The sequence below is a fragment of the Zea mays genome, chromosome 8 (genome assembly GCF_902167145.1).
Source record: "Zea mays cultivar B73 chromosome 8, Zm-B73-REFERENCE-NAM-5.0, whole genome shotgun sequence".
NCBI lineage: Eukaryota > Viridiplantae > Streptophyta > Magnoliopsida > Poales > Poaceae > Zea > Zea mays.
In genome coordinates, this window is record NC_050103.1 from 42540144 (window position 1) to 42550352 (window position 10209).

Genomic DNA, 10209 nt, shown 5'->3' on the forward strand with positions numbered 1-10209 from the left:
TCGGGGAAATTCCTGATGAAGAGCGGCAAGTCCATTTTGAGGTACCTTTGGATCCTAGTGACGCAGAAATAAGTGCTATGCTTGATTTGCTGGCTGAGGACTCTTCTGATGTTGCTCCTGCTGGGACGTTGGTGGTGGCACCTCCCCTAGAAACTGATACAACCTTGGATATTCAGAAGCCCGTCAGTGCTCGCCCGAGACGCCCTTCCCGAGCCAATCAACTTGATCCTCCTGCTGAAGAGCAGAAAAAGAAAAAGAGACGTCTCCGGCGAGTATCTAGTTTGGATCGGGATGTTGGTCCTTCGGTTCCTGCTGCTGAAGAAGTGCTTGTTCCTGAATTTACTGATGCTGACCCCAATGGGGGTGCTCCACCTGCTGCTGACCCCAATGGAGGTGCTCCACCTGTTGCTGACCCCAATGGGTGTGCTCCATCTGCTGCTGACCCCATGGGTGTGTTGTCTGTGTTGCCGATGAAAATGACGGGGAGGAAGAAGATGAGGTCCCTTTGACTCGGAAGAACAGTCGGCAGTATGTCGCCAGTGGGGAAAGTAGTGGAGTTCCTTCTCCTGCTCTATCTGCCCTCATTGGTCTACAAGAGTTGTCCCTGGCAAACTTTGATCAGACTCTTGAAGATATGGTTCCAGAAGACCTGCTGTCAGAGCCAGCGGATGATGGTGTGATGGAGGTTTGTGCTGATGTGCTCGACGCCGGGTTGGGATCATCCCGGGCAGCGTCCCGCGCCTCATCAACCTTAGAGCGCGGTCTCGAGGGTCAGGAAACTGACTTGGATCGTCTTGCTCCCATGGAAGTAATTGAGGGACCCTCAGCCTTAGAGGCGGCTACTGCGGAGAACTTGGTCCTCAAGGATGGTGTTGACACTTGCCCAGCCCCCGAGGATGTTGCCGGGGATGACTCGGCTCGGGTGGGAAACGCAAGCCACTACCCAGCCCCCGAGGGTACTGCCGGAGATGATCCGGCTCAAGTGGGTAGCGCAAACTATAGCCCAGCCCCCGAGGGTGTCCGAGCGGGGTCTCTCTCTTGTACTTCCATGGATGTTCACGCAGGATCTTCTCCGCGCTCTGGTTGCATGGTGGTAGCCCAAGCTTTGGGCCAGGGAGTCGCTTTAGAGGCTAGCGCTCCCGTTGACCAAGTTTTGGGCTCTGTTGATGGTACCGAGTTGGTCCCTGCTAGTTCATTGCAAGCTGCTTTGGGTGGCGACCTTACGCCAGGTCGTCAATTGATTTCTCACGATTTGGGAGTCCCTTCGTTCTTCTCCAATCTCTAGGTATTGTGGTATATTCTGGCCTGACTTTTACACCATACGAACTGCTGCCAACACGCTCATATGTTCTCCATATCAGGCATTGGTGGACGGAATGGCTAGTCAGCTGAGGTTGCAAGGTGCTTCTGTTCCAGAAGGAGCTTCATCTCTGGCACGTTGGAATCCGGTGTGGCTCCAACATCGTGTCTCTGATTTGGAGGCGACGAATGCTGCTTAATACTCTTTTGCTTCTCTTTGTCTACCTTATTGAACTGCTTTACATTTTGACTCTTTTTGCTTGATTGTCTCTCGCTAGATATGGCTCGGCAGATTTCCATTCTTGAAGAAAAACATTCTCAAGGTCAGGCTGAACTGGTCCAGCGGTGTTCTGATTTTGAGGAAAAGTATTCTCAAAGCCAGACTGAATTGGTCCAGGTCTCTGCTGCTCTAAATGACGCTAAAATGCTGAATTCTGCTCTTCGCGCTCAGCTTGATTATGAAAAGGTGACTTATGAAATTGTGCCTTGTATTACTGTGTTCTTATTGCCCGCTTGATGTTTGAAGGAGTTGATTCTTGTTTACAGGAAGAAAAAGTGCCCTTGTCGCTTCTCGCGACAATCTTGACAGACTGTATCGTGATTCTAGCAACTCGTTGACCATCCTGGAGAGAAGTCATCGCTTTACCATGGAGGAGTTAGACAATCATCGTTGTAAGCTGCAGGAATCCACGGATGATGTGATCCGTCTCAGGCAGTTGATATCGGCTAAGGATGCTGCTATCAAAGAACTTCGTGCTTCCAAAAAATCCATCGCTCAGGAGCTAGAGACCGCTCAATTGGCTGCCAAAGTTGCTGAAGAAACTTCCATTACTCTGAGAGCTCAGCGTGACAGAGCCATGGATACAGCCATTCGCGCGGGGCGAATTTTGATGAGGAGACCCGGCGTGGTTGTTCCTGAAGACATAAGGGCTGACGTGAACGCTGCTCCTGATTCCTCAAGTCGCCCTTCTTCGTCGGTTGCTCCTGAGAAAGATATTGCGAAATAGAGAAACATTTTGCGTGCTTTGAGCGCGCGGTTAGCATGATCGAATATTTGTTAGAGGACACCGGTTCAGCATTCGAATGATATTGTTACTCTCTTATTGTTTCGGAATTCGACAGTACGTAAATTTGCAGTAGTAAAGTGCTATGTGATGGTTTTGGAACTTGCTTATGGGATATAGAAGTCACCCCTATATGAGTATTCGTAAGCACGCGAAATCGTCTTAAGTCATTGCTGACTTGAATCGATCGCTTTTGTTAGTAGGGCATAGTGGTCACCCCGAGTTAAGTAAACGCGAGCACGTTGTACCGCCTTAAGTCGTTGCCGACTTAAGCCGATTGCCCCGTTGGCAGGGCATAGTGGTCACCCCGGGTTTAGTAAGCGTGAGCATGTTGCACCGCCTTAAGCCATTGCTGACTTAAGCCGATTGCTCCGTTAGCAGGGCATAGTGGTCACCCCGGGTTTAGTAAGCGTGAGCATGTTGCACCGCCTTAAGCCATTGCCGACTTAAGCCGATTGCTCCGTTAGCAGGGCATAGTGGTCACCCCGAGTTAAGTAAGTGCGAGCATGTTGGACCGCCTTAAGCCATTGCCGACTTAAGCCGATTGCTTCGTTAGTAGGGCATAGTGGTCACCCCGAGTTAAGTAAGTGTGAGCATGTTGCACCGCCTTAAGCCATTGCCGACTTAAGCCGATTGCTCCGTTAGCAGGGCATAGTGGTCACCCCGAGTTTAAGTAAGCGCGAGCATGTTGCACCGCCTTAAGTCGTTGCCGACTTAAGCCGATTGCTCCGTTAGCAGGGCATAGTGGTCACCCCGAGTTTAGTAAGCGCGAGCATGTTGCACCGCCTTAAGTCGTTGCCGACTTAAGCCGATTGCTCCGTTAGGTAGGGCATAGTGGTCACCCCGAGTTAAGTAAGAATGCAAGTCAATCGTGGACAAACTGAGTATCTTTGAAGCCTTTTTTATTGATGACATATTTCCCATTTTACAGAGTACATCGTCATCCCGATAGCTTTTGAAATACAGCTAGGGATAAAACTTCCTGAGGTGTTCTATATTCCAAGAGTTCCCAATTTCTGTGTCGTCCATTTGAGTGAGACGATATGATCCCGGCCGAGTGACTTCTGCTACTATGAATGGTCCTTCCCATAAGGGCGATAAGTTGTGTCGTCCCTCCCCCGTTAGAATTCGGCGGAGGACGAGATCTCCTACTGAAAAGGATCATTGTCGCACGGCCTTGTCGTGATAGCGTCTCAGGGTCTGTTGGTACCGTGCCGATTGAATTACTGCGTTTAGCCGCTCTTCTTCGAGTACATCAACATCTTCCAGCCTAGTTGCTTCGGCCTCTGCTATGCTTTCAAAGATCAGCCTCGGCGCCCCAAACTTGAGATCAGCAGGTAGTACTGCCTCTGACCTGTAGACCATGAAGAAAGGAGTGTTTCCATGCAGAGCTCGACTAGGTTGGGTTCTTAGGCTCCAAACGACGTAAGGCAATTCCCTTATCCACTTTCCTGCGAACTTCTCATTTTTGTCGAAGACTTTTTTCCTGAGTGCCTCCAATATCATCCCGTTAGCTCGTTCAACCTGCCCGTTGGCTCTCGGGTGTGCTACCAAAGCATACTTGATCTGAATGCTTTTTTGCTCGCAAAAATCGAAGAACTCTGAACTTGTGAAGTTAGACCCCAAGTCGGTTATGATACTATTCGGTATTCCAAACCTGAATATTATGTCTTGTATGAATTCCACGGCTTTAGCTGAGGTTAAAGAAGCAATGGGTTTGAACTCTATCCATTTAGTGAATTTGTCGATTGCTACCAACACGTGAGTGTATCCTCCTTGAGCTTTCTTGAAAGGTCCAATCATATCTAGCCCCCAGCATGCAAAGGGCCAAGTCACCGGTATGGTCTGCAGTTGCTGTGCTGGTAGATGTTGTTGTTTCGACAAGTACTGGCAAGCTTCACACCTCTGAACTAACTCGGCGGCATCACTTTTTGCCGTTGGCCAATAGAATCCCGACCTGAAGACCTTCCCGACTAGTGTCCTGGACGCTGCATGTATTCCACATTGTCCAGCATGAACCTCCTCCAGAAGTTGCATCTCGGTAGACGATAGAATGCATTTCATGAAGATGCCTGACGCGCCCCTTCTGTATAGTGTCTCCCCAATGAGTGTGTAGTGAGCCGACTGTCTGGCGATACGCTCGGCTGCATTTTTATCGTCTGGCTCCTCTTCATTCTTTATATATCTGATGATCGGCCTTCTCCAGTCATCAGAGCTTGACTCTGGTTGATTCACGATATTACACTCTTCTGCCTGATCCATTGAGATGCTTGGTTGTGGTATTTCTTGTACAAAGACTCCGGGTGGGACCTGAGTTCGACTGGATCCTAGCTTGGACAATACATTGGCTGCCGTGTTTCGATCTCTTTCTACATGATGAAATTCCAGGCCTTCAAATTTATCTTCTAGTTTTCGGACGGCAGTGCAATATTTTCCCATTGAATCATTCGAACAGTCCCATTCTTTGTTTATCTGGCTTATGACTACCAAAGAATCTCCGTATACCATTAGTCTCTTGATGCCTAATGATATGGCGATGTTTAGTCCATGGATTAGAGCTTCATACTCGGCTGCATTGTTGGAGGCTGGAAATAACAACTGGAGGGCATACTTGAGGTGCTCGCCTCTAGGTGCGATGAAGAGAATTCCCGCGCCTGCCCCCTGCAGCTTCAGCGAGCCATCAAAATACATTCGCCATACTTCTGCAGTTTCTGGGTTTTCTGGTACTTGTTGTTCAGTCCATTCTGATACAAAGTCAACCAATGCTTGGGTTTTAATGGAAGTGCGAGGTCGAAATTCGATGTCATGAGATCCCATTTCGCAGGCCCACTTGGCTATTCGGCCAATGGCTTCCTTGTGGTGTAGACGGCCAACCAGCCTCCTGGATCCTGCTTAGTTTCATATTTGTCGACATTGGATACCGTGAAGTTAGGGGGCCACTGAATGGCCCTAAGGCGTGGAGTAAGGGCTGTCACTCCACACGTGTCCTCCTGTCGTCGAGGATGATGTCTGTCCCGGGGAGGGGAGTAATCGTTGTGGTTCCTCGACCGACCCCGGGTAGTACCGCCAGTCGAAGCCGTTGCTGACTCGGTTCTGGTTGCCTGACTCTGAGCTGGGACGCCGTGATCCCTGTCGTACTCCTCCCGACGGCGGATCTCGTTCTCATGCCGTCGTTCACGCGAAGCGTTGATGGAGCTTCGCGCGTCCCGGCGACTGTTGATGGCGTGTTGTAGATCGTTCGGCGGGTGAGCGAGCGGTAGAAGATGGTTGGCTGCCTGGGTGAACAGTCGTCGATAGCCCTCGGCGTCGGGAGTCCAAGAAAGTCCATCAGCTATCCGAGCTAGTACCCCTCCGACTTCACTCGGCGTGTTCATGGCTCGGGCGAAGTCGGGATTCAGGTTGCGCCCGAAGAGTGGATTTTCCCGACGCTGCCTTGCGTCCTCCTCGGCTTGCTCCTGAGCTCGTCGGTGGTCACGTCGGCGGGAATTCCTTCGTTCTCTGAAGACGCGTTCCTCCGGAGTTTCTCCTATCTCCGAGACCTCGTCCCGCGAAACAGGTTGTTCCGGATCCCGTTCTCCGGCCTCATGATGTCGCCGAATGTTTCAGCGCCGGTTTCTCCGCCGGCGGGATTCCCGCTGAGGTGGTTCTTCTCCAGGTGCGGTCGGCTCGTCGTCGGAGACGGGGGGCGACTCCACTCTCCCGATGAAGAGGATGTCGAGGTAGAATGGTGCGGCGGTCGTGGCGATCTTCTTCCCGTTCTCCTTTGAGGGCGGAGGAACGAAAAGAACGACTTGCTTCCTCCCGGTCTCTTTCTTCCTTGCGATCTGTGTCCATTCTTTCGTCGGGGAAGTAGACAATGGAGTTCTCGGGGTCAGCGGGCTCTCGGCCCCTGGCTTGCCGAGGGCGATCTTTTTTCGGAGCGCTGGAGGTCGCGCTTTTTCCTTCCTCACCCTGATATTCTCGGAGCGTGTTGGAGTGGACTTCTTCTTTGGCAGATCGGCGATGCGGTGTAGAGTTCCCTCTTCATCTGCTATGGATGAGATCGTTCCAAAGCAGAATACGGATCCGGGACGGAGGGTGATCTTGCGGTGGAAGGTGACAGCCATTGAGCTAGCTTGGATCGGCGACACACCCCCTACCTGGCGCGCCAGCTGTCGGTGTTTTGGGTCCGACCGCACACCCGGGGTTGCCCCTCAAGGTGTTTTAGGAGTAGGACGGTGTTGCCGACTGTAGCTAAATGGTTCGTGCCCGATGCACGAAGAACAATGGACAATGTTTACAGGTTCGGGCCGCTTTGAGATGCGTAACACCCTACGTCCTGGCGAGTATGCTTTGTGTAATGGGTTACAAGGTAGCTCTCACAAAGAGTTGAGGTGGGTGGCGGAGTAATGGGATCGATCGTTCTGAAGGGGTGCCCCTTAGGCCTTATATATTCGACCGTGAGGCAATACATGTGGATATGCACCTAAAAGACAGTGAACCGTTTTTGTCTATCTTCCTATGATTCTGCCGACTTATCCTCGCCTGGTTACGTCGTACGGGGCTCCAGCGCGGGAAAGTCGGATCTTCTGTTGCGGCCGTTTGCTCAACGCTGTGGGGCCATCCGGGCTTGCACCAACCCGGCCTTATGTCGATCTGCTTCTCTGGTCGCTCCTCCCCAGGCCCATGAAGGAGTGACCTTACGATTTATTGGGCCCTTGGGCCTTTCGTGAGGTCTTTTATCCTTCCAGTGGACCCGGGGGATATCTGTCCCCCACATTAGCCATTGCGACCGATCTGATAGGTCTGATTTAATAGATCTGATCTAACGGATCGGATTTGATAGATCCGATTTTTCGTTCCCCAGCGGAGTCGCCAAAAGTATGTTGGTGCCTTTTTGATCACCAAACACTATAATGAACCGCCTGGCGGTACTTGGCACCTTTAGATGATGTAGGGTAAAATAAAGTGGTTATCCTAAATGTGGGACAATACCTCTATGATGGTCACCACCTATTTGGGACCAAACAGCAATGAACCCTAGGGCCTTCTCGTGATGAGCAATACCTTGGGTTCGGCTCCGCGAGGTGAACAGTGGTGGCGGTCTGCGACGGGTCGCCGAGTCGTCTGTAGTGCTCGCTGCGGAGGCGCGGACGGTCCGTGACTCTAGGCCGAACGGTCTGCAACCTGGCGGCAGAAGCGGCGCCTTCACTGCGCGCAGTCCGGACGGTCCGAGCTCTGGGTCGTACGGTCCGCGATGGCGCAGGGTCGTCTTCTTCTCCTGGTATGACCTAGATCTCGTCCCCTGGGGGAGAGACCTTAGGGTGCTCCGGGTCAGCAGGTCACCCGGGGCGTCTCCAGATGACGCAGAGTCGCCTAGAAATTAAGAGATCAATTCGAGGAAGAGATCTTGATTGAAGTAGACGAAGTAGATCTTGCCCCTCAGGAGGGGTAAAGATCATAGGGTTGTCCTGGGGTCGGCAGACCACCTCAGGATTGATGTAGACGACGTAGAGTCGAATAGGGGTGGAGGTGGATATGCAGAAGGCTACAACTAGAAGTACGCTACATCTACTCCTAGGATAGGAAAAATAAATAAAGTAATTGATTCGATTGGATTGTGTTCGGGGGTTCTCGATCGGCCATACCCCTTTATATTTATAGGGGAGGAGGTCTGGACCTGTTCCTAAGAGATAGCCAACAATTCACACGTGATTAGATGGATAACCACGCACGAGATAAGGATAATCACCCGAGTTAATCTAATCACGGGGCACGCGGACTGTTCGGGCCCAAGGGCCGGACTGTTTGGGCCCAAGGGCCGGACCGTCCGCTCATTTTGGTGCTTAACAATATCTTAATCAAACATAGACTATTTAACTCATATGAGTCAGAGACATAAAAAAACATGAAGTATTTAATATTTTAATCTTTAGTTTATTACGTACTATTATTTTTAATAAAACCAACTAAAACTCTCATGGTAGTGCATAAACAGACTAACTATAGGCGAGCGAATTGCTATAAAACATCAAAGAGCGGTTAGTGCTCGGTGGTGGATTAGATTAGATTAGAAAAGACAATACATCATGAAACATCGTTACCTTTTAGTAAAACTAATATGGTATCATTTTTATTTATTCTTTATATATTAGACGACTATTTATTCTTTATATATTGGACGACCTGTGAGAGTGAGACCCTACAAGATATCTGAGCTTCATGTGTTCATCCATATCTTCTAAAACTTTTCCCCATCAATAGTTCCATTTAGGGATCCACAGTTGCATGTAGGGGTGGTGATATTATTGGGGTTTTCATCTTCCAAAAGTCCTCACAAATACAGCTAACTATTTGTTTTTAGCATACTATTAAGTATTACAGGAGCTTCGTTACTAGGAAAGCTTCGACATAATTCAAGGGAAGTACGACGAAGCAAGCTTCGTCACGATGAAGCAGGAAGGCAACGAAGAGAGAAGGTGTCGTTTAAGTTATTAAATACAAATGACAATGTTGTCTATGTGACATTGTAAACCTTGTATATAATTGTTAAGGGTATCAATGTAATAATGTACGAAGTTGTGCGATTGCCAATAAATAGATGAACAGTACCCCCGTATTGTTCACGCTGGATTGTAATCGCACTCGCACCATTACCTTCAAGCAAACCGAAGGTATCGATGTAATACTAACTTTGATAATATCAATACATTCATTATGAAGTAAATATGTGATATAATATAACATTCGTAATTATGTTTTTAGATCTATGAATGATGAGGACTTATCATTTATGACCTTTGTCTATGATTCATTATACCCAGATTATTCCAGCTTAAGTGTCTAAGTCTCGCCTTAGAGGCAACGACACACTTAAACGGAATAAACTATCAATCCCTTAGATCTAGCCCGATAAAGCCACTTACTAAGGATCGATTACCACTAGCTCACTCGAAGGTGAGGCACAGAGAAATACAATAAAGCATAACACCACAAAATTAAGAAGTATCAAAAGTGATTACATTATCAGAGTTTCAAAAGCAGTAACCATAGTTTTAAATGCAGCGGAAATAACTAACAGAGAAAACCGAGTAACATGGCGAAGCCTGGCCACACTACTCCTCCTGGTCCTCTCCTGCGGAAGCAATAACCCACTCGACCGTCTATCCCGGTGGCAAGGATGAAGGCCAAGTCACACCAGCAACCATTCATCCAAAGGAGTACCTGTAAATTCCACTTATTACTCAATGCAGTACAATGGATCAAGCAGTCTCATTAGCTGCGAGAAGTAGACGATTCGAATCGAGTTTTAACCTTGCAAGGTAAACCTAAACACACGACATGTCAGGGCACTCCGTCCCCACACATGTCAACCGTCTCCATCGATTCCCTGGCAATAGAACAGGGCTCACGGCCTTGGCATACAATGCTCCAATGACCCCGACCGCCGTCGTGCAGTGACTGCGCTTGTACCCACCATATCTAGAATGGGAGACTCCGTCTCAGGTCCAATGAGGAGTAAAGTCTGCGGGCAGGTTCAATCAGGTACTAGGCTTATCGGTTACCATATTTCTCGACATGTGTTTAGTACGTTCAAATGCTTGACACAGGTATCCGCACATTAATCCTTATTCCAATTTCGTCTCGTAGACAACGCATCCCCATGGATCCGTGTCCACAAACCATCATCATTCCGTTATCAAAATGGATACAACCAATTCTTACCTCGCGCGAGTGCTAGAAAAATCACTCAACTTCTACTGAGATCCTAAGTTAGCATAGGAGCTACTCGACTTAGCATACTAGTATCAATCTCAAAAGGAATCCTGAGTTCATGCAACTAGGGTTTCAAGCAATTCCTACACTT